We start from the raw sequence: 23,446 nt of genomic DNA on the forward strand, positions 1-23,446 counted from the left end.
AAAGAGAGAGAGAGAGAACATAAGAAAGAAGATAGAAGTAGGCATGCAGGAAAATAGAGAGGCAAAGCGGCGGGTGTAACACTAAATTGGGCTTTCAACATTCGCGTTCATTCTTTCAATTATTCTCCAGAGATTTACTGGGTGCTTAGAAGGAAGTGTGCTGAGTGCTGAATATCGGAGAGAGAGTTTGCTCTCAGTTTTTACACCACTGAGGGATCATCATTTTAAAGCCTTCTTTAACTGAATCAGATTTAATATTGCTATACCCAGGACTTTGTTTGTTTGTTTCCAGACTAGCTTCCAATGGGTCTCCTGGCTTTATTTCTGATCTATGTTGCTGGATTCCACTTTTCACCTACTGGCCTAATTAATGCCCGGGTGGCCTCTCCTAGCCTTCACTAAGCCCTTGGTATTTACTGAACACCCCAAAGCCAGGGATAAGTCAATATTAGGCCCACACCCGATGGTTTATCTCACTGAGGTCAATGGTGAGTCATGAGACAGGGATGAGCGCTTGATGTTGGCAGCTGGCAGTTCATGCAAGCTAGCAATTTAGAGTGAAAATTCAGCTGCTGGTCGCTTGAGCTCTTTCACATTTTAACAATGGAGGTTTACTGGCAGGGGAAGTGAGGCCTATGCGGGAAAAAAAGATTAAAATAGAGAAAATCACCCAACCTTCATTACTAAAATTAAAGCTATGCTTCTTCTCCCACTATATACTCTAATATGTTGATCAGGAGAGATTTTCCTTCATGCTGTGACTGTACATGAATTACATGAGATCCACAAAAATACTCTTATCATTTCAGGGCCTGAAGAGTGATTACAATGCATGGGCATAAAAACAACACACACACATACATACCCTTGTAGTGGTGAATTTTTCTTCCAATTCAATGAAATTTGGTCCTATTTATAAGTCTTCATTTTAGCCCACTCCCGTAAATATTGCTTTGGAAAGGTGAAAGAAAAAAAAAGCAACTAAATGTTTCTATTTTATAGAATTGAATACAATTAAAATGCTTATATATGCACACAATAGCAAGTAGGACTAACCATTTGGTTTAACTATACATTCCAGACTTCTTAAAATGTGCTTTAACTTTCAATTAGTATTCTAAAATCTGAGCGCATACTTCCTGTGATAGTGAATGGAAGGAATTCCAGAATCCAAAGAAGCCTTTCTTGATGTCTCTTCTCTAACCACAAAGAATACATAATGCTCAGTGAACACAATTATAAATTAATTTAGATAAAGAATGCCCAGGGAGTTATTTATTGAAATTCAGTGTGCCTGGTTACAGTGGACAATACAGACTGGAAGTAGATGTATGCACAGTATGTATAATGAATTAGGTGAGATATTCTACTTACAGGCAACATGATCACACTATTTCTTTCAACTCTGCGAATATTCTCATCTGTTCACAAGATTGTTCAGAATCATGTTCTGCAAATTCTAATGTCCGGGCAATGGGGGGAGTCGGGGGTGAAGGAACATTCATTTAAGAAAAAATCTTCTCACCCAGTTTTGCTCAAGCCAACTCTGGTTATAGGGAATTTGGTAAAAATCTCTTTCAAATGCTTTTATAAGGTCTCAGACAGATGGCAAAGATGAAGTATATAGAAGTCAGTAATGGACCACAGAAGAGCTCACCGGAGGACAATTTCTAATTATAAATATTATATTCTTAAGTACAAAACATAGAACATCTCAGCTAAGTGTCCTAAAATTTAAGGTTCTAAAATTGAGCATGTCATCAGCAGAGAGGGTTTTATCATCATCACCATCACCATCACCATTGTCATTGTCATGGAGTATATTTTTATGTACTAGGCATAAAGTTAAGCATTTTATTCTCAATAGCTCATTTAATACTTACAAAGACACTATAAGGTAGATAGTATTATTCTCCTTTTACAAGAGAACAAACTAAGTCTTAGAGCAGCTAAAGATATACCACTAAGTCCAAATTCTGCTGTCCATCTGGTTATCTGCCACTATGGAGTCAGCAACCTTAAGTGTTTTTAATTTGGCATTCTTCCTGAGACAACACATTTAAAGTTTGAAGCATGCAATAAACATTTGTAAACCAATAGGCAACCCTCTTCCAATATGGAGCACGAAAGAGCTACCTGAACGTGATTTAAGATCCTTTTACCATTACCTGACTAGTCAAGAAGCAGCTTTTTTTTTTTTTTTTTTTTTTTTTTTTGTGTTACACGGGCCCCTCACTATTGTGGCCTCTCCCGTCGTGGAGCACAGGCTCCGGACGCGCGGGCTCAGCCGCTCCGCGGCATGTGGGATCTTCCCAGACCGGGGCACGAACCCGTGTCCCCTGCATTGGCAGGCGGACTCTCAACCACTGCGCCACCAGGGAAGCCCAAGAAGCAGCTATTTTTACATTATCATGACTCCTGCTTTCCAAATTTGTAAAAGTAGTACACAGACAGACCAGGGCACAAAATAAAAAGTTCTCTCTTTTCACCCACAATTTGTTACTACAGTAAGTGGTAAAGTTGATTTTCCCACCTAGACATCAGAATGGCAGAACAATGCAGACGTTGTAATGCAGATTCTGAAGGAGGACTGCTTGGATTCTTCCAGATCCTGGCTGTACCACTTGCTACCTGTATGCCTTGGGGAATTTACTTAACCTGACTGTACCTTAATTTCCCTGACTGTAAAATGGTGATGAAAATACTATCCTACTTCATAGGTCTGTAGTAAAGATTAAATGAGATGTTACATGGAACACAGAACTAAAACCATGCAATAAATCTGAATTTGTATTACTATCTGTCTATAGCATTCATCTCTTATTCACTACCAAAATGCCCCCTGGAAGTGATCATGGGCCTTTGCTGTCTTTAAAACCATTGGCTTCTAACTCTATCTCCTCATGATAATAAACTCCTTAATGGTGGGGGCCGTTTGTTATCTCTTTATACTTCCTAGAGTCCGGCACAATTGCCTTTTTATGTATAAGAACTCCATAATGTCTTACTGCATCAAAAAAGTGTGGGTGTTCTTGGATTGGAAGAATCAACATTGTGAAAATGACTACACTACCCAAAGCAATCTACAGATTCAATGCAATCCCTATCAAACTACCAATGGCATTTTTCACAGAACTAGAACAAAATATCTCACAATTTGTATGGAAACACAAAAGACCCCAAATAGCCAAAGCAGTCTTGAGGAAGAAAAATGGAGTTGGAGGAATCAGGCTCCCAGACTTCAGACTATACTACAAAGCTACAGTAATCAAGACAGTACGGTTACTGCAAAGCTACAGTAATCAAGATAGTATGGTACTGGCACAGAAACAGAAATATGGATCAAGGGAACAGGACAGAAAGACCAGAGATAAACCCACACACATATGGTCACGGTATTTTTGATAAAGGAGGCAAGAATATACAGTGGAGAAAAGACAGCCTCTTCAATAAGTGGTGCTGGGAAAACTGGAAAGCTACATGTAAAAGAATGAAATAAGCATACTTCTTAACACCATACACAAAACTAATCTCAAAATGGATTAAAGACCTAAAAGTAAGGCCAGACACTATAAAACTCTTACAGGAAAATATAGGCAGAACACTCTGTGACATAAATCACAGCAAGATCCTTTTTGACCCACTTCCTAGAGGAATAGAAATAAAAACAAAAATAAACAAATGGGACCTAATGAAACTTAAAAGCTTTTGCACAGCAAAGGAAACCATAAACAAGATGAAAAGACAACCCTCAGAATGGGAGAAAATATTTGCAAATGAAGCAACTGACAAAGGACTAATCTCCAAAATATACAAGCAGCTCATGCAGTTCAATATCAAAAAAACAAACAACCCAATCCAAAAATGGGCAGAAGACCTAAATAGTCATCTCTCCAAAGAAGATATACAGATTGCCAACAAACTCATGAAAGGATGCTCAACATCACTAATCATTAGAGAAATGCAAATCAAAACTATAATGAGCTATCACCTCACACTGGTCAGAATTGCCATCATCAAAAAATCTACAAACAATAAATGCTGGAGAGGGTGTGGAGAAAAGGGAACACTCTTGCACTGTTGGTGGGAATGTAAATTGATACAGCCACTATGGAGAACAGTATGGAGGCTCCTTAAAAAACTAAAAATAGAACTACCATATGACCCAGAAATCCCATTACTGGGCATATACCCTGAGAAAACCATAATTCAAAAAGAGTCATGTACCAGTATGTTCACTGCAGCACTATTTACAATAGCCAGAACATGGAATCAACCTAAGTGCCCATCGACAGATGAATGGATAAAGAAGATGTGGCACATATATACAATTGAATGTTACTCAGCCATTAAAAGAAATGAAACTGAGTTATTTATAGCGAGGTGGATGGACCTAGAGTCTGTCATACAGAGTGAAGTAAGTCAGAAAGAGAAAAACAAATACTGTATGCTAACACATATATATGGAATCTAAAAAAAAAAAGGCTCTGAAGAACCTAGGGGCAGGGCAGGAATAAAGATGGAGACATAGAGAATGTACTTGAGGACACAGGGAGGGGGAAGGGTAAGCTGGGACAAAGTGAGAGAGTAGCATAGACATATATACACTACCAAATGTAAAACAGATAGCTAGTTGGAAGCAGCTGCATAGCACAGGGAGATCAGCTCAGTGCTTTGTGACCACCTAGAGGGGTGGGATAGGGAGGGTGGGAAGGAGACGCAAGAGGGAGAGGATATGGGGATATATGTATACATATAGCTGATTCACTTTGTTATACAGCAGAAACTAACACAACATTGTAAAGCAATTATACTCCAATAAAGATGTTTAAAAAAAAAACCTGACAGGCAAAGAAAAAATAAAGTGTGGGTAACAGGGACCCCTTATATTTTGTACCCTGATCTATCTTTATACTAGTTTTACAAGTTTCAAAAGCTAGAGTCATGATGATATAAAAATAACTGCTGTACTTGACTGATGATGCAAATGGAAAAGAATCTTCAAAGCACATTAAAGCATCTCTTACATACTTTGCATCACCTTGTTCCTGGTTTTGTTTCAACCTAGTCAATGTTAACTGCTGATTATTGCCCTGTATTTTTTTTTTTATGTCTTAAAAAGAACACCAAGTCAAGAACACAATATTGCTGACCTTATATTAGCAATTAACCCAACAGAAGGAGAGTAGAATTTGGCCATAATTATATGAGTCCTCAGGGATATGAGTGATGTGAGGTACAGAAGGCATGAGAGTGGCCCAAAGGGATGCAGTTCTTGACCAAGTCTTTTGGTTAGACATCTATTATAAACCCCAAAAAGGAGAAAACATGGTTTCTGTAGCAACCACGCATTAATTTGGTGTTTATAATGTTAACCTGAAAACCAGTGCCTGGTCCTGGCTTTGCAGACTGAGGCGTGTGGGGAGACACTGTGTCTTGTTGGTAATGGGGTGTGTCATCTGTGAAAGTCACCTAGTCAACGAGGTCATATCAAAACATCCATCTTAAAGGGCTGATGCAATCAGAAAAGCATTTGGAAAGCATTTCACTGGTCAGCAGCAGCAGAAAATAGTGGTCATCTTGGTAAATACCTAAGCTTTCTTCCAAGGGGCTCAAATGTTCTATTTATATCCAGATAACACAGAAATCTCAAAGCTCTCTACTGTAAGCTTTCACCCTCAGGATCATGCTAAAATAGCTCTTGGTCTTAAAAAAAATGTCCTCTTGGAAGCCACATCGTTACAGCTACTCTTGTTTACTCTTATTATTTCCCAAGATGGGCATCATTGTTAGTGCCTATCAGATGGCTAAGTATCAAGGCTTATAGACACCACTCTTCCATCTTCACTACATTATCAGGCAAGCATCACCCAGGGTCACCACTTGAGTGTGAGGGTATCTCTAGCTTTAAGGAACTATAGGATATTAGGGTCTGAACCAGGTTGTCCTTTATGTCCACGTCCCATGAGGGAGAGAGAGGGACTATTTATTAAATACATATACATACCATGTCCCAAACCTGTACTAGGCACTATGTGTGTGTGTGTGTACTTTACATATATTCCATATATGTCATATATACATTATATATGTACTAGACACTACATAATCCATCCTTATGATTGCTCAGCCAGAAATCTTAATGTATCATTCTTTTTTTAAAACTGAAGTGTAGTTAACTTACAGTGTTGTGCTAGTTTCAGGTGTACAGCAAAGTGATTCAGTTAGACATATATATATATATATTTATATTGAATATATATATATATATTCTCTTTCAGATTCTTTTCCATTACAGGTTATTACAAGACACTGAGTAGAGTTCCCTGTGCTATACAGTAGGTCCTTGTTGTTTATCTATTTTATATATACCAGTGTGTATATGTTAATCCCAAATGCCTAATTTAACCCCCCCACTCCCTTTTGGTAACCGTACGTTTGTTTTCTAAGTCCGTGAGTCTGTTTCTGTTTGGTAAGTAAGTTCATTTGTATCATTTTAAGATTCTACATATAAGCGATATCATATGATATGTGTCTTTCACTTAGTATGATCATCTCTACGTCTAAGCATGTTGCTGCAAATGGCATTACTTCATTCTTTTTTATTAATGTATCATTCCTGATACCTCTTGATACCTCTCTTCTTCTTTTGATGCCTCTCTTCTCTTATGCCTCACAGTGGATTCATTAGCAAATACGATCAGCTTGGTCTTCCTAATACACCTGGAATCCAACCGCATGTCACTACTTTTACTGCCTCCACTCTCGTCTCACCTGCTATCTTCTCTCACCTGGATTGTTGCACTGGTCTCCCTGCTTCTACTCTTGCCTCACAAAGGTCTATTCTCAATTAAGCTCCAGAGCGATACTTTGAAGACATAAGCCAGGTCATGTCGCTCCTTTGCTGAAAATCTTCCAGTGGCTTCCATCTCACTCCATGGTCTGTCCCAGCCACTACTTCCATGATTTCATCTCCTGCTCTTCTCTATGCCTCACTGGAGAGAATGTGAAGCATTCTGCTTTGAGTTTTAAAGTAAACGGAAGCATAGATTGGTTATTATTTTCTGTCTGGCTGCCTTATTTCAACACTATAGTAATTAAGAGATGGCAGTATTGTCTCAGGGTTAGACAAACAGACTAATGGAACATAAGGGAGGGTCTGGAATTGTGCCCACATATACACAAGAGAGATGAAAAGATACTTGAAAAGATAAAGAGAGATGAAAGATACATGAAAAGAGAGGACCTAGAACTGGCCGGCATAAACAAGAGTTGGCATGGGAGATCAGTGAGTAAATAACCCATCTATTCAATAACTAATACTAGAATGAATAGTTATACCTATGGAAAGAAATGAATTTGTATCCCCATTTTATATCATAAACAAAATCAACTACAGATGGATAAAAGACTTAAAGGCATATATGTATAACTGATTCACTTTGTTATAAAGCAGAAACTAACACACCATTGTAAAGCAATTATACCCCAATAAAGATGTTAAAAAAAAAAGACTTAAAGGCAAACACAAAACTAAAACATAAAGAAGAAAAGATAAGAGAAAGATGTTACAACCTCTGAGTGGGGAGGATTTTTTTTAAAGATAACAAATGCACAAGCAAAGGAAACATATGCTAAATTTAAGTATGTTAAAATTAAGAATGACTGTTTAATAAATACACCATAAAATAAAATGACAAGCCACAAATAGGGAGAAGATATTTGCAGTACACGACTGGCAAAGGATTCACATCCAGAATATTTTTAAAATCCCACAAATTAGTGAAAAAAAGAAAACAAGCAGGCATTTCAAAAGAAAAGCTATAAGACTGAAAATATCCCTGATCCCATTAATAATCTGGGTATGCTAATTAAGGATACAATGAAATGGTATTTTATGCCTACCAGATAAACAAAAATGAAAATGTTTGACAAAGATGATTATTGCCAGAATACGGAGAACCAACCACTTCTTGAACTACTGGTGAGTGTATAAATCGGTACAGCCACTTTGAAAAACAACCTAGGATGACCTCGTAAAGCAAACATATGTGTACCGTTCTTACCTAGCAGTTTGACTCCCAGGCATGTACCCTAAAGGGGGTCTCTCTTATCTGACCCTACGAACATGTGAAAAATATTCTGAGTATTTGTAATAGCAGGAAAATAGAAACAACACTATTACCATAGACTGGAGAATGGATGAAAAATCTATAGCGTATTAATATACTAGAGCACAGCACAAAAGAATACCTAGTCTGTGCTTCCATTAAATAAAGTATGTTAGTATATTAATAAGAGCAGTGAAAATGACATTCAGCTCTATGCATGAATAATGGGTGACTGTTAAACATAATATTGTTTAAAAAAGCAAGTCACCGAAGAATGCACACAGTACAATTCTGTTTATCAAATGTCCCAAAACATGTGAAGTGAAACAAAATTTTGTTTAGGAATACACAAAAAGTTTGGTAAAAACATACCAAAAAACTAAGGGAATGATGAACACAAAATTTAGGGTAGTAGTTACCTCTGGGGGTGGCATGGGATACAAAAGGATCAGGCAGGGGCACTTGGGGAACCTTAGAGTTTTGGGTAATATTCTCTTTCTTAGGAAGGGTTGGAGGGTATGTGAATTATTTTAATATCATTTAAACTGTATATATTATATAATCTTTTATGTCTATGATATATTTAATAAAAATATAGCACCCATGAATGAAACAGTTCTTCTAGAACTGTGCTTTCCAATGTGGTAGTCTCTAGACACATGTGGCTATTTAAAATTAAATAAGATTAAACATTCAATGCCTCAGCCACACTGTCACATTTCAAAGGTTCAATAACCACATGTGGCTGCTAGCTACCGCATTGGAAAGTACAGATTATTGGGCAGCACTGTTCTAGAACATTCTTGTTTCCTTAGAGTTAGATACTGCTTTTGTCCACTTTTTATAAAATCAAGCAATTCATTGGCTTTCTGCAAAAAAAGAAAAAGTCTCCATAATTCTTTCAATAACAGCAGTAGGAGATGAAGCAAAGATTTACTTCCTATGGGTTTTGTTTCTCCTCTTGCTTGAAGGAAACTCCATGAACAAATTTGTCAAACTTCATACTTCAGTTCACTTAATTCATCAAACGTCAGCACGAGCCTGATTACTTTTCTGCTTCAGGAAGTCAAATATTGTTTCCATGCAGCTTCTTGTGCCAAGAGGATTGCGAGCAGAATTTCATCTGCCAAAACACTTCATTGTGTGAAGATTTCCAAAGTTCTGTATCCTCCGGGGTAGAGTTCATAAGTCGACAGTGGTCTTCTAGAATGAGCTCCATTGGTACTATAGAGAAAGGAGATCTCTTCCTTCTTCCCATCTACTTTCTAGGTCCTCCCCAAAGCACGTGTTGCCAATCTGAGTGGTTCAGACTCTAATACTTCAGGGTGTGTTTCACCCTGTGTGTCAGAGGGTCAAATACACGGGTGTATTTCTCTGTTTGTCTTGCCTCCGTGGAGCAGAATCCGGCCTTGGGCTCTGGCTTCCTTTCCTTCTTTTCTATCTCACGTACACTCGGATGTTCTCAATCCCAACCTTATATTTCTAATACAGTTTCCATAAGGATGGTAAAATTTGAAAGTGTGCTTTGGGATTAGAGGCAGGTTGAGCTCTCACCCCCTGCCCCGGGTCTAAGCCATGGATTCTTGTCCAGATGCCTAGAAAGGTCTGCATTGGAGTTTCAGGCACAGGCTCACTGAAAAGAAATAAAGCCTTTCTTCCTGTGCCATTGTCCATTGTAGGAACAGTGACTTTGAGGGCTTCAAGGGGAAGAGAAGGGATGAACCAAGCTAAGATTCAGGTGATGCTTTATTCTTAGTTCAAAAGTCCATTGAATGGCACTTGAAGCCCCATCATCACCCTCAGAGATCCCAGATGGGGATTCATGATTCAGAGTTGAATGGGGAGATACAGAAATAGCAGTCATGAGCCTGCTCTTAGCTGTAACACCGCTCCGTGAGGAGTCGACATCCCTCTTTAAACAGGTGTTTTCCTCACCTTACAGGTGATCATCATCCCATCAACACTAGAGGTGGTATAGTAGGAGGCATCAAGTTACCTTCCATCCTTGCTAAGGGCACTTGGGACATTCCTATCCACCCTGGCAACGTTACATCTCAAAGCCATGAATGTTTGCATGGTCTGTAGTCCTGAATCCCCAAAGATAAAACCACCTTTAAAACCCATTTTAATAGTTAGAATCTACCTCTAAAGCAGACTTATCTCATCTGATTGCTCTACTAACACAGTTTACCCCAAAGCAACAAGTACCCCTAAATTCATCACAGATGTTCAGAGCAGTAACAAGAATTATCACAAAATAATTTCCCACTCACCAACAAAAGTAATTGTAATTTCAGACTCAGCAAAGAGATCTGCTTCTTTCTGTTTTAGTAATAAATCCAGGTTTGTTTTTCCCCCAGTTATTTATTTTTTTTGTATTTATTCATTCGCTTATTTAATAGCATTCATTGTCTAAGTCACTGGCTTCAAATCCTTGCACTGTGGACACTCAGGAACTCTGAGTGCTGTGCAAAAGCATCTTTAATCCCTCTGCTCATCAAGTACTGGCTGCATAATGAATAAAAGTAGATCTTCCTACATATGAACTGCTACTTTCAAATGTCTTCAGGTCTTGTGATTGATCAAGTAATCATTTAAAACTGTTTTTGAAACAACAGTCACTTCTTTTCCTAGTACAACTATTTCCTCAATCAACTAATAGTGGAGACAGGTAAAATTATATGACTTGGAAATTTTTCCGCTGGTATAAAGGGGTCCTCAAACTCATAAGGATTAGCAAACTCCCATCTAAGACATGCAAAGCTGGCTCCTCTCCCATCGTGAATTAATTGTAAATGGACTTTCCAAATCCTTGAGCAACAGGAGCCACTGCTGACCCCTGACTACATTACAAAATTGCTGGAGCAGAACCTGGGACAGATGTCTGGGATGTTAAAGGAAAATGAACAAAAAACCCTTTACACCAAAGAAAAAACCCTTTTGCTGATATAAAGTGATTGTTTCCTTCCCCTTTCTGAAAAATCCTTTAACACCACAACTTCTTTCCAAACAGAAGGGAAGCATAGCACCTAAAAGGAATACGATGAGAAATCAAGGGACCCCAGGCACCTGGCCATTGAGTCTCTCCCCCAAGCATGCCCTTGTCCTGCTTTTTACTTGCCTAGGTGTTCCCGGGAGGCAGTGCCCAGTTAATGCATTAGTCAGCACCCTCACTTTTCAGATAATCTTCTGCCTCTTTCTCCGGCTACTCATGTGCCTGAGATTGAAGCTGTAGGAAGATGAGTAGCCAGCTACGAATCCTCCAGAGGCAGCACGTGCCATGTGCCAAACATCTCTGTGGTTCTGGTTAAATAGTCAATACCTCTTTTTCAATAAGCTGCAATTGAAGTCCAGGTGGGGCAGAGTGAGGACTAAAACTGCTGATGCACCTGAGCTCCAGTCCCAAGATCAAGAGAGAAGATGTGATGACTAATTCACTTCTACTGAATTTTTTCCTAGAGAAATTAAATGGAAAAGCAGATACAAGTATTATATGATATGTATCCTTTGCTTAAAGTTTCAACAGTAGGGACAGACAATTCTCCAAAAAACAAATTCCTTCTGGATAATAATCTCTTTTAGCTCATGTCCACACTTTACCCCTCGGATTTCAGTTCATCAGTGTGCAAAATGCATGTTTTTTCTATTAACTGGGAGGGGGGAGGGTGAATGAAACAAAGAAACAATGAAAGTTCTGTGCCCCTGATGCTAAGTCAGTACTATCAGCTTCCTATAGAAGAAAACATACCTTGATAAGGGATGGGGAGATTGCAGAGGAGTGGAAGGAGAGAGTACAGAGGGAAAGACAAAAACTTCATCACCTTCTGTTGCCTACATGGGTTTTGGTGGACATTTCCTAAGGCTATCTTAGCATACTTCCCATTCGGTATAATGATGGCTGGCTTCAGCATGAAGCACACATTCCGCACATAATAAGCACCCAATAAATATTTATTAACAGCATCTGACCAATTCGAGGCCAATTTAGAAGACTGCTTCTGTCTTTTTCTGCCAGCTTCCCGGGTCACCTCTACCTCATTTCAGCTCTCAGGATTCCTTTAACAAGGCTCAAGACTGAGAAGATAGTCTGAATTACTCTAAAACTTGCTCACTTTGCCCTGGTTTTATGCTCAGAAAATAATTTCTTTCCTGAGGGAAATATACCACCAATAGCTTTGCCTGTTTTTTCCTGTCTTCCGAATACTAGTTTTTAAAACATGAACCGTAAGGAAAATAAGAAACTGTCTTCATGGAAAACTACTTTACGGTGGGCATTTCCTCTAAAATAGTTCAAAACTAGGGTTGTATTTTTACCTGCACTTCACAATAATATTTTGCCACCTATGATTGTAAAAGGAGGGCCACACACTCTCCTGTAAGCTGGCAGTTTTGTTTACGGTTATTACTGAAGTCATTTTAGTTCTTTTTTTAGGTTTAGGGAAGTCTGGTCCTAAAGGAGTAATACATCAACACTCAGGAATTTGAAAATATTGGGAGAGGCATCTCATTTCCTCTTCCCAACTTTTAAATTCAGTTTTGTGATAAGTATAAATGAGTAAGCAGTGGCTCTTGAACATCAGAATGCATAAGAATCCCGTGGAAAACTTGTTAAGATCCAGATTCCTGTGCCCACCACCAGAGATCTGATTCAGAAGGGGCTGCCTGAACACTGGGAGTTCTAACAGGCTCCCAGGTGATGCTGATGCAGCGGGTCTGCAGACCACTCTTTGAAAAGCACTATCCTCATGGCCTGGATGTGTTCATGGAGCCATTCAAAACACCTGACATCCAGGATTACGTGTGGGTTCAAGTAATCCTGCCTAATAAGCGAGAATGGATATCAATATTTGGGCATCTTAACCTTTGGCTATACTAGAAATAGTACGCTTTGAGACCAGCTCCAGTTTGACAAATGTGTTGTCACCATCATGACCCATGCCTACCAATTCTGTTGTTAAGGCAGCATAACTGAGAAGCAGGGGAAAGCCTGCTTCCCTACCTTGAGAACTACTGGGTCAAATCAAACTTGAGGTCATTACCATAGAACTGTGGAAAGGAGAGAAAGCATCCAAGCAGATCCAGTTACTTTCTATGATAGTTTAAAACACCATAACTCAAGAGGAATGGGTGAATTTGCTTCTGTGGGAAGCAAAATGGGGGTGACAGTCACAAAAGTGTGGGGTGTATTTTCAATTAATTCACACCAGTTCTTTTTCCCATTTGAATTTTGTAGGAGCATATCATACAGAACAGCAGGCTCTCAACAAACTGGCAGACATGATTCAAAGGAGATGGGTTTCGTTGAAATGCATTTATGTCATCTGGAGTCCTCATGCTGTTAATGCTCCATTTATTTGCTGTGCTGGTTGTGAGACCAACAGAAAGCACATTTTCTGAGGCATATAATAAATTCAAAAGATACTGAGGACTTCTGGATCTGGATGAGATGGAGGAGGCACAATTCACCCTATCCTCCCACTAATTACAACTAAAAAACCCTGGACAAAACACATAAAGTAACTATCTGAGAATTGAAAGTAAACACACAAAAGTATGTTCAACAACATTAATCATTAGGGAAATGTACATGAAAACCACAATAAGAAATCACTACACAAGCATCAGAATGGCTTATAAAATAACCTGACAATACCAAGTGCTGATGAGGATGCAGAGCAACTGGAACTCTAATACGTTCCTGATGGGAACTCAAAATGGGACAGTCATTCCAGAAAAAAATTGGCAGTTTCTCATAAAGGTCAACAGAACACCAAATAAACCAACATTCCTAAGTGATTATCCTAGAGAAATGAAACTTACATTCACACACAAACCTGTATGTGGGAGTTCCCTGGTGGCGCAGTGGTTAAGAATCCGCCTGCCAATGCAGGGGACACAGGTACGATCCCTGCTCTGGGAAGATCCAACATGCTGCGGAGCAACTAAGCCTGTGCACCACAACTACTGAGGCTGCGTGCTGCAACTATTGAAGCCCACGTGCCCTACAGCCCGTGCGTCGCAACTACTGAGTCCACACCTGCAACTACTGAAGCCGGCATGCTCTAGGGCCTGCATGCTGCAACTACTGAGCCCATGTGCTGCAACTACTGAAGGCTGCACACCTAGAGCCTGTGCCCCGCAACGAGAAGCCACCGCAATGAGAAGCCTGCGCACCATAACGAAGAGTAGCCACTGCTCGCCACACCTACACAAAGCCCACGTGCAGCAACGAAGACCCAATGCAGCCAAAAAAAAAAAACCCCACAAAAACCAAAAACCAAAACCTGTATGTGAATGTTTACAGAAGCCTTAAAGAGAATAAAAAGTCAATAGATGGATGAACTAACAAACTGTGATCCAAATAATGGAATGCTACTCAGTAATAAAAAGGATTGAACTAAGTATATATAAAGAACGTAAGTGAACCTCAAATACGTTGTTCTAAATAAAACAATCTAAAAGAGGTTACATACTACATAATTCCATTTATTTAAAAAAAACAAAAAAGCAAAACTATAGAGAGTGATCAGTGGTTTGTCAGGGAAAAGTGTAGGTTAGGGGTTGACTATAAAGGGGGCAGAATGAGGGAATTTGGGGGGATTTTTTGCTGTTTAATCCTGATTATGGTGGTGGTTACAAGACTGTATGCATTTTTCAAGACTCACAGAACTTCACACCAAAATGAAAGTGAATTTCACTGTATGTAAATTTAAAAATAAACAAAAAAACAGTATCTACTAAGGCTGAACATACGTGTATTTCAGGACCCAGCCATTCTACTTTTTGGTTTATAACCAACAGAAATGCACATATTTGTTCACCCAAAGACATGCACAAAAATGTGTGTAGTAATACTATTCACAATAGTCCAAATCTAAAAAAATGATACAAATGAACTTATTTACAAAACAGAAATAGATTCACAGACATAGAAAACAAGCTTATGGCTACCAGAGGGGAAAGAGAGGGGAGGAGGCATAAATTAGAAGTTTGGGATTAACATATATACACTGATATATATGTATAAAATAGATAACCAATAAGGACCTACTGTATAGCACAGGGAACTACATTCAAAATCTTGTAATAACCTATGATGGAAAAGAATCTGAAAAAGCATAGATTTATATATATACATATAACTGAATCACTTTGCTGTGCACCTGAAACTAACAAAACATTGTAAGTCAACTCTACTTCAAATGAATAAATAAATTAATGAAAAATATGACCCAACAATGTAATGCATAAATAAATGTGGTTTGTTAATCCAATGGGAATTAATGAACTGCAACTACACATAATAACGTGGTCTGCTCTCACAAAAATAATGTTGAATTTTAAGAAGCCAAATATTGAAGTGTGCGTACTAGATGATTTCATTTATATGAAGTTCAAAAGCAGGCAAACACTAAGGTGTTAGAAGTTGTGGTAACATTTATCCTTGCTGGGCTAGTGACTGAAAGGGGAAACAGAGGTCCGATGGGGGTGATGGTAATGCCCTATTTTTTTTCTTTTCTTTTTTTTTTTTTTTTTTTTTTTTGATAATGCTCTATTTTTGATCTGGGTGCTGTTGATATGGTTTTTTTTTTTTTTTTTTTTTTTTTTTTTTGATAATGCTCTATTTTTGATCTGGGTGCTGTTGATATGGGTCTGTTCAGTTTGTAAAAATTTATCAAGCTATGACCTTTTGATTAGTATGCTTTACCTATGTTATACTTCAATATAATGTGAACATACATAGCTTTTTCTGGGAAGAGGTTCCACAACTTTCATCAGTTTTGCAAAGGGGTTCCGGCCTCAAAAATAAGTGTAACTATCAAACAGGAAAACAAAGAGCGGATCTTGGACGGCATTAGGATTGTGGGTTAACTGCAACATTTTTCTGGATTTTTCTAAGTTGAACAAGTCAGAGTCTTGTTCTGCTTAAAGAAGTTGGTGGTCATGTGACATTTTCCACCCCGGCAATATTTATTAGAAAGCTTGTTCTGTGTTTTCCCAGGACTGCAGGGTTTCCCAGGACTAAGGACTTCCCCTGCTAAAGCTGGGTAAGTCCTGGGCAAACCAGAACGGTAGTGGAAGACTCCTGTTCCGCTTTTTTTGGAAAGAATACATCTTAAAAGTCCAGTGTCATTGGAGTTATGGGGCTTCAGGAATCACCTGCCCTCACAGAAGCACCCAGATGGGTTTTTTGGGGAAACAGAGTGGAATTTCCAGCAGTTCCTGTGTTAGAAGAAAACTAACACGGGTCAGGGCAGTGTTTAGAATTTTCCTGGTGTTCTGAGGATGAGGGCTGCCACAGCACCTGGCCTTTAATCAACGCTCTGTATGATTTCTCCTTTCATCTCTCACGCTAAATGCGGGGACTTGGTTTCCTGTCACTTCAGCTGTCTGCAATTTCAGCAGTGGTTTCAGGACAAGTGATTAAATGAATGTCTTTCGGAGTCCTTGCTGGTGGATCAGATTTAGCCAAGGCAATCATGTGTCTCCGTACAACACATTCCCTAATGCCCAGAGAGAAGGCACAAATGGCCCAGGAGACCTTGAGGATTTTCATTGTGGTGGTTTCTCTCTCCAGGATTGTGGGTTTTGATGTTTTTCTCTTATAACAGGTAAACACCACTTAAAAATATTCTCTATAAGACAATAAAAACTTGCCCCCTTAAGAAACGACCAAGACATGTTTGCTTTTTTTTTTTTAATAGGTGCTTCCTTTGCCTTGTTTCATAATCATGCTTTTTGCACTTGTGATTAACAAATCATCTCTACATGGAGTGGAGGAACAAACAAAGTGGCCGGATTCTCTAAACATTGTAGAAAATTATAATGGAGGCTAGTGGACAACATGTTTTACTTTTTAACCTGGTTTTAAATCTCCTCTAAAGGAACACATCTACACATGGATTTTGTTAGGTGATAAAGGGTCCAACTCTAGCCTCTAGAAAAGCTGCCATGATTGGTATGAAAACTAGAAAAAGGGCAGAGAGAGAATGTAATTGATAACAAGCTTACTGAGCATTGAGTACTTAAGAAATTTCTGACTGTGCATCTATATAGATATCTGACCATATATGTCTATTTCTGTGTCTATACCTATATTATCCTTACACATATATACACATATAAGGATATATATGTGTCCACATTTATTATACACATATATCCTTATTTACCAAAGACGTGTCAGCCGCATCCTCAAAGGAGTGTGGATCCAGCCCAGCCGTGACCCTGGACCTGCTTGTTCCTGGCTGTTGCTCTTCTTTATTACAGAATGTGGCTTCTCTGGGTTTCGCTCTGGCGCTGGTCTATGGCTGGTTACTAGGCAACTTGAGCTATCACAGCCTGGCTGGTTCAAAATACCAGAGCATCAAAGTCCTATAAAAATGAGGTGAAATCTTCTCATTATACATGTGTTAAATTTAGATTAGTACAATGCCATTCCAGGGAGGATTAGCCAGGAAAAACAAAAAGCTTTGAGGGGCAACCAAACAGTGTGCATCTGATGGACTGGGTTAATTTTAGGCTGATAATTATTACAGGTGTCTCAGCACACAGAAAAGAAAGACAGTACAGCTGCTTGCTCTAGAGAGCATCGAGCCAAAGGCACTCAAATAAATACTTGTACCTCATGGAAAGATGATGTAAAGGGAATGATGAGGGATCAAGATGGAAGAGAGAAATTATCCAATAACCAGGGCAACTTGATCTTGGCTGCTTTGAGCTTGCCCAGTGATTTCAAAACAGGGAAGCAAAAAGGTGAAGGTGAAGGGAACAGCACCCCAGCTATTTATTTCTAAAGCATTAAGAGGAATGCCTTGTAAGAGTAAGAGGAGGAAAACGAGCTCCGTGCAGTCATTTACAGTTCTCAGTGTGTGGATCCACGTGGGCCCAGTTATGGGAAGCGGGTTTTGTCTTTGAGGAAAGAAGAGGGTGTGAGATATGGTCCTGGGCCTCATAAACATCAGGCCTGCAGCACAGTCCTTACACATAGGGAGGGAGGGGCTGACTGAGCCTCTAGCTTTCCATTGACCCTGCATATGTTGCTGGGAGCGTTTTCACTCCATTCTGTTTAAAGAGGGGGCATTTTGACCAGACCTAACAAGTAAAAAGTTCAAATTTTCTTAGTTTTTAAAAGTGTGGCTACTCAAGTCTTTTTATAAAACTATACTAATCAAGACAATGTGATATGAGCAAAAACATGGAAAAAAACTATCAATGAAGAAGAATATAGACTCAGGAAATATACTCAGACACATACAGACAACTGATTTCCAACAGAGGTGCAAAGGCAATTAGCAGAAAAAGGATGATCTTTTTCAACAAAACTTGCTGAAACAATTGGATATCCATATGCAAATACATGAACTTTGAACCATGCCTCACACCATACCCCTAAATTCACACGGAATAGAGCATAGAGCTAAAGGAAAAACCTAAAACTACGAAAGTGCTAGAAGAAAATATACTAGAAAAATCTATGTGAGCATGGGTTAAGCAAAAATTTCATAGATATTGCACCAAAAACACAATTCATAAAATAAAAATTAGATAAATTTGACTTCACCAAATATTAAAAACTTCTGCTCTTATTGTATGTCAGCTATACCTCAATAAAGCTGTTTAAAATAATTTTAAAAAAAACCAATTGCATGGGACAATCTACCCCTGAGAGGTACTTCACACTCCGTCCCACTCAACCTCACAGCTGGGCAGAAGAACTCTGTCAAAATGTGTCTCTTAAAACCCCTCTGATTCCATGTGGCTCTGCCAGGGAGCTGCTCTGACTCTGCAATATCACCCTGAATATGTCAGACCACAGAAGGGATGACAAAGTACCTGCTGTCACAATTACAACCTTAACGTGAACCAGTAGCTTATGCTTGCTCAAGAAAGAGATGCTATTTTCACTTCTTCCGAGTTCTAGCTAATGCAATACACCTTAAAAAGTAAAGAAGCTATGTAAATATTGGAAGAGAGACATATTATCCTGATTTGCAAATGATACAGTGGTTTCTTAGAAAAACGTTCAGGCACAATTAAAAGTAAATTATTAGATTACAAGTAAAATAATTTAGTAAGGTACCAGTTACCAGGAAAAATACTTTAAAAGATCAATTCATTTACTGGTAGAAACCAGATAAAAATGAAAATGAGAAAAAAATACTATACACATCCCATTAACAATAGAGACAAAAGTTACAAAATACATACGGAAAAATTTAACAAAGAAAGTGTAAGATTTATTTGAGAGAGCTATACATTTTATTGAGCAACATAAAACAAGGCCCGAATAAATGTACCGACACACCACGCTCCTGGATAGAAAGTCGTAATATAATAAACACGTCAATCCTTTCCAAATAAATATATCAATTTCAATCAGAAACAAAACAGGCTTTCTTTTTAAATTTAAAATGATTTAAGAATGCACATAACAAAACAAAGTATGTAAAATTGCCAAGAATGTTTTTGAGAAGGTAGAAAATAAGGAGAGATTTATCCTCCCTACTATTAAAAGCTACTGCTTCTGAGGAACCCAACATGACACAGTTATAAACAGTCTGTCGCTCAACCATATTTTAATGGGGATGCCAGAATTCAAATTCAACAGTGGCTTTTATACAGATAAAAGAGCATGAAAGGAAAGTGAGTTTAAGTTTTTTTTTTTTGATATCTTTACTGGAGTATAATTGCTTTACAGCATTGTGTTAGTTTCTACCTTATAACAAAGTGAATCAGCTTTAGGTATACATATATCATCATAATTACTCCCTCCTGCATCGCCCTCCCACCCTCCCTATCCCAGCCCTCTACGTGGACACAAAGCACCGAGCTGATCTCCCTGTGCAATGCGGCTGCTTCTCACGAGCTATCTATTTTACATTTGGTAGTGTATATATGTCCATGCCACTCTCTCACTTTGTCCCAGCTCTCACCTTCCCCCTCCCCGTGTCCTCAAGTCCATTCTCTACATCTGCCTCTTTATTCCTGTCCTGCCCCTAGGTTCTTCAGAACCTTTTTATTTATTTATTTATTTGCTTTTTAGATTCCTTATATATGTGTTAGCATATGGTATTTGTATCCTGCTACTTTGCCAAATTCATTGATTAGCTCTGGTAGTTTTCTGGTGGCATCTTTAGGATTCTCTATGTATAGTATCATGTCATCTGCAGACAGTGACAGCTTTACTTCTTTTCCGATTTGGATTCCTTTCATTTTTTTTTCCTTCTCTGATTGCTGTGGCTAAAAATTCCAAAACTATGTTGAATAAGAGCGGTGAGAGTGGACAACCTTGTCTTGTTCCTGATCTTAGAGGAAATGGTTTCAGTTTTTCACCATTGAGTATGATGTTCGCTGTGGGTTTGTCATATATGGCCTTTATTATGTTTAGGTAAGTTCCCTCTATGCCTACTTTCTGGTGGGTTTCAATCATAAATTGGTGTTGAATGTTGTCAAAAGCTTTTCCTGCATCTATTGATATGATCATATGGTTTTTATCCTTCATATGGTGTATCACATTGATTGATTTGAGTATATTGAAGAATCCTGGCATTCCTGGGATAAACCCCACTTGCCTTTTAATGTGCTGTTGGATTCTGTTTGCTAGTATTTTCTTGAGGATTTTTACATCTATGTTCATCAGTGATATTGGCCTGTAGTTTTCTTTCTTTGTGACATCTTTGTCTGGTTTTGGTATCAGGGTGATAGTGGCCTCGTAGAATGAGTTTGGGAGTGTTCCTCCCTCTGCTATATTTTGGAAGAGTTTGAGAAGGATAGGTGTTAGCTCTTCTCTAAATGTTTGACAGAATTCGCCTGTGAAGCCATCTGCTCCTGGGCTTTTGTTTCTTGGAAGATTTTTAACCACAGTCTCAGTTTCAGTACTTGTGATCAGTCTGTTTATATTTTCTATTTCTTCCTGGTTCATTCTCAGAAGGTTGTGCTTTTCTAAGAATTTGTCCATTTCTTCCAGGTTGTCCATTTTATTGGCATAGAGTTGCTTGTAGTAATCTCCCATGATCCTTTGTATTTCTGCAGTGTCAATTGTTATTTCTCCTTTTTCATTTCTAATTCTGTTGATCTGAGTCTTCTCCTTTGTTTTCGTGATGAGTCTGGGTAATGGTTTAACAATTTTATCTTCTCAAAGAAGCAGCTTTTAGTTCTATTGATCTTTGCTATTGTTTCCTTCATTGCTTTTTCAATTATTTCTGACCTGATACTTATGATTTCTTTCCTTCTGCTAACTTTGGGGGTTTTTTTGTTCTTCTTCTGCTAATTGCTTTAGGTGTAAGGATAGGTTGTTTGAGATGTTTCTTGTATATTGAGGTACGATTGTAAGGCTATAAACTTCCCTCTTAGAACTGCTTTTGCTGCTTCCCATAGGTTTTGGGTCGTGGTGTTTTCACTGTCATTTCTTTCGAGGTATTTTTTGATTTCCTCTTTGATTTTTCACTGATCTCTTGGTTATTAAGTAGTGTATCACTTAGCCTCCATGTGTTTGCATTCTTTACAGATTTTTCCCTGTAATTGATATCCAGTCTCATACTGTTGTGGTCAGAAAAGATACTTGATACAATTTCAATTTTATTAAATTTACCAAGGCTTGATTTGTGACCCAAGATATGATCTATCCTGGAGAATGTTCCATGAGCACTTGAGAAAAGAGTGTATTCTGTTGTTTGGGGATGGAATGTCCTATAAATATCAATTAAGTCCATCTTGTTTAAAGTATCATTTAAAGCTTGTGTTTCCTTATTTATTTTCATTTTGGATGATCTGTCCATTGATGAAAGTGGGGTGTTAATGTCCCCTGCTATGATGGTGTTACTGTCAATTTCCCCTTTTATGGCTGTCAGCATTTGCCTTATGTATTGAGGTGCTCCTATGTTGGGTGCATAAATATTTACAACTGTTATATCTTCTTCTTGGGCTGATCCCTTGATCATTATGTAGTGTCCTTCTTTGTCTCTTGTAATAGTCTTTATTTTAAAGTCTATTTTGTCTGATATGAGAATTGCTACTCCAGCTTTCTTTGATTTCCATTTGCATGGAATATCTTTTTCCATCCCCTCACTTTCAGTCTGTATGTGTCCCTAGGTCTGAAGTGGGTCTTGTGTAGACAGCATATATATGGGTCTTGTTTCTGTATCCATTCAGCCAGTCTATGTCTTTTGGTTGCAGCATTCAATCCATCTACATTTAAAGTAATTATCAATATGTATATTCCTGTTACCATTTTCTTAATTGTTTTGGGTGTGTTACTGTAGGTATTTTCCTTCTCTTGTGTTTCCTGCCTAGAGAAGTTCCTTTAGCATTTGTCGTAAAGCTGGCTTGGTGGTGCTGTATCCTCTTAGCTTTTGCTTGTCTGCAAATGTTTTAATTTCTCCATCGAATCTGAATGAGACCCTTGCTGGGTAGAGTAATCTTGGTTGTAGGTTTTTCCCTTTCATCACTTTAAACATGTCCTGCCACTCCCTTCTGGCTTGCAGAGTTTCTGCTGAAAGGTCAGCTCTTAACCTTATGGGGATTCCCTTGTATGTTATTTGTTGTTTTTCCCTTGCTGCTTTTAATATGTTTTCTTTGTATTTAATTTTTGATAGTTTGATTAATATGTGTCTTGGCGTGTTTCTCCTTGGATTTATCCTGTATGGGACTCTCTGCGCTTCCTGGACTTGATTGACTACTTCCTTTCCCATATTAGGGAAGTTTTCAACTATAATCCCTTTAAATATTTTCTCAGTCCCTTTCTTTTCCTCTTCTTCTTCTGGGACCCCAATAATTCGAATGTTGGTGCATTTAATGTTGTCCCAGAAGTCTCTGAGACTGTCCTCAATTCCTTTCATTCTTTTCTCTTTATTCTGCTCTGCAGTAGTTATTTCCACTAGTTTATTTTCCAGGTAACTTACCTGTTCTTCTGCCTCAGTTATTCTGCTATTGCTTCCTTCTAGAGAATTTTTAATTTCATTTATTGTGTTGTTCATCATTGTTTGTTTGCCCTTTAGTTCTTCTAGGTCCTTGTTAAATGTTTCTTATATTTTCTCCATTCTATATCCAAGATTTTAGATCATCTTTACTGTCATTACTCTGAATTCTTTTTCAGGTAGACTGCCTATTTCCTCTTCATTTGTTTGGTCTGGTCGGTTTTTACCTTGCTCCTTCATCTGCTGTGTGTTTCTCTGCCTTCTCATTTTGCTTCACTTACTGTGTTTTGGCTCTCCTTTTCGCAGGCTGCAGGTTCATAGTTCCTCTTGTTTTTGTTGTCTTCCTCCAGTGGCTAAGGTTGGTTCAGTGGGTTGTGTATGTTTTCTGGAGTAGGGAACTAGTGCTTGTCTTCTGGT

Source organism: Lipotes vexillifer, unplaced genomic scaffold (assembly GCF_000442215.2).
Source record: "Lipotes vexillifer unplaced genomic scaffold, Lipotes_vexillifer_v1.1 scaffold222, whole genome shotgun sequence".
NCBI classification, from domain to species: domain Eukaryota; kingdom Metazoa; phylum Chordata; class Mammalia; order Artiodactyla; family Lipotidae; genus Lipotes; species Lipotes vexillifer.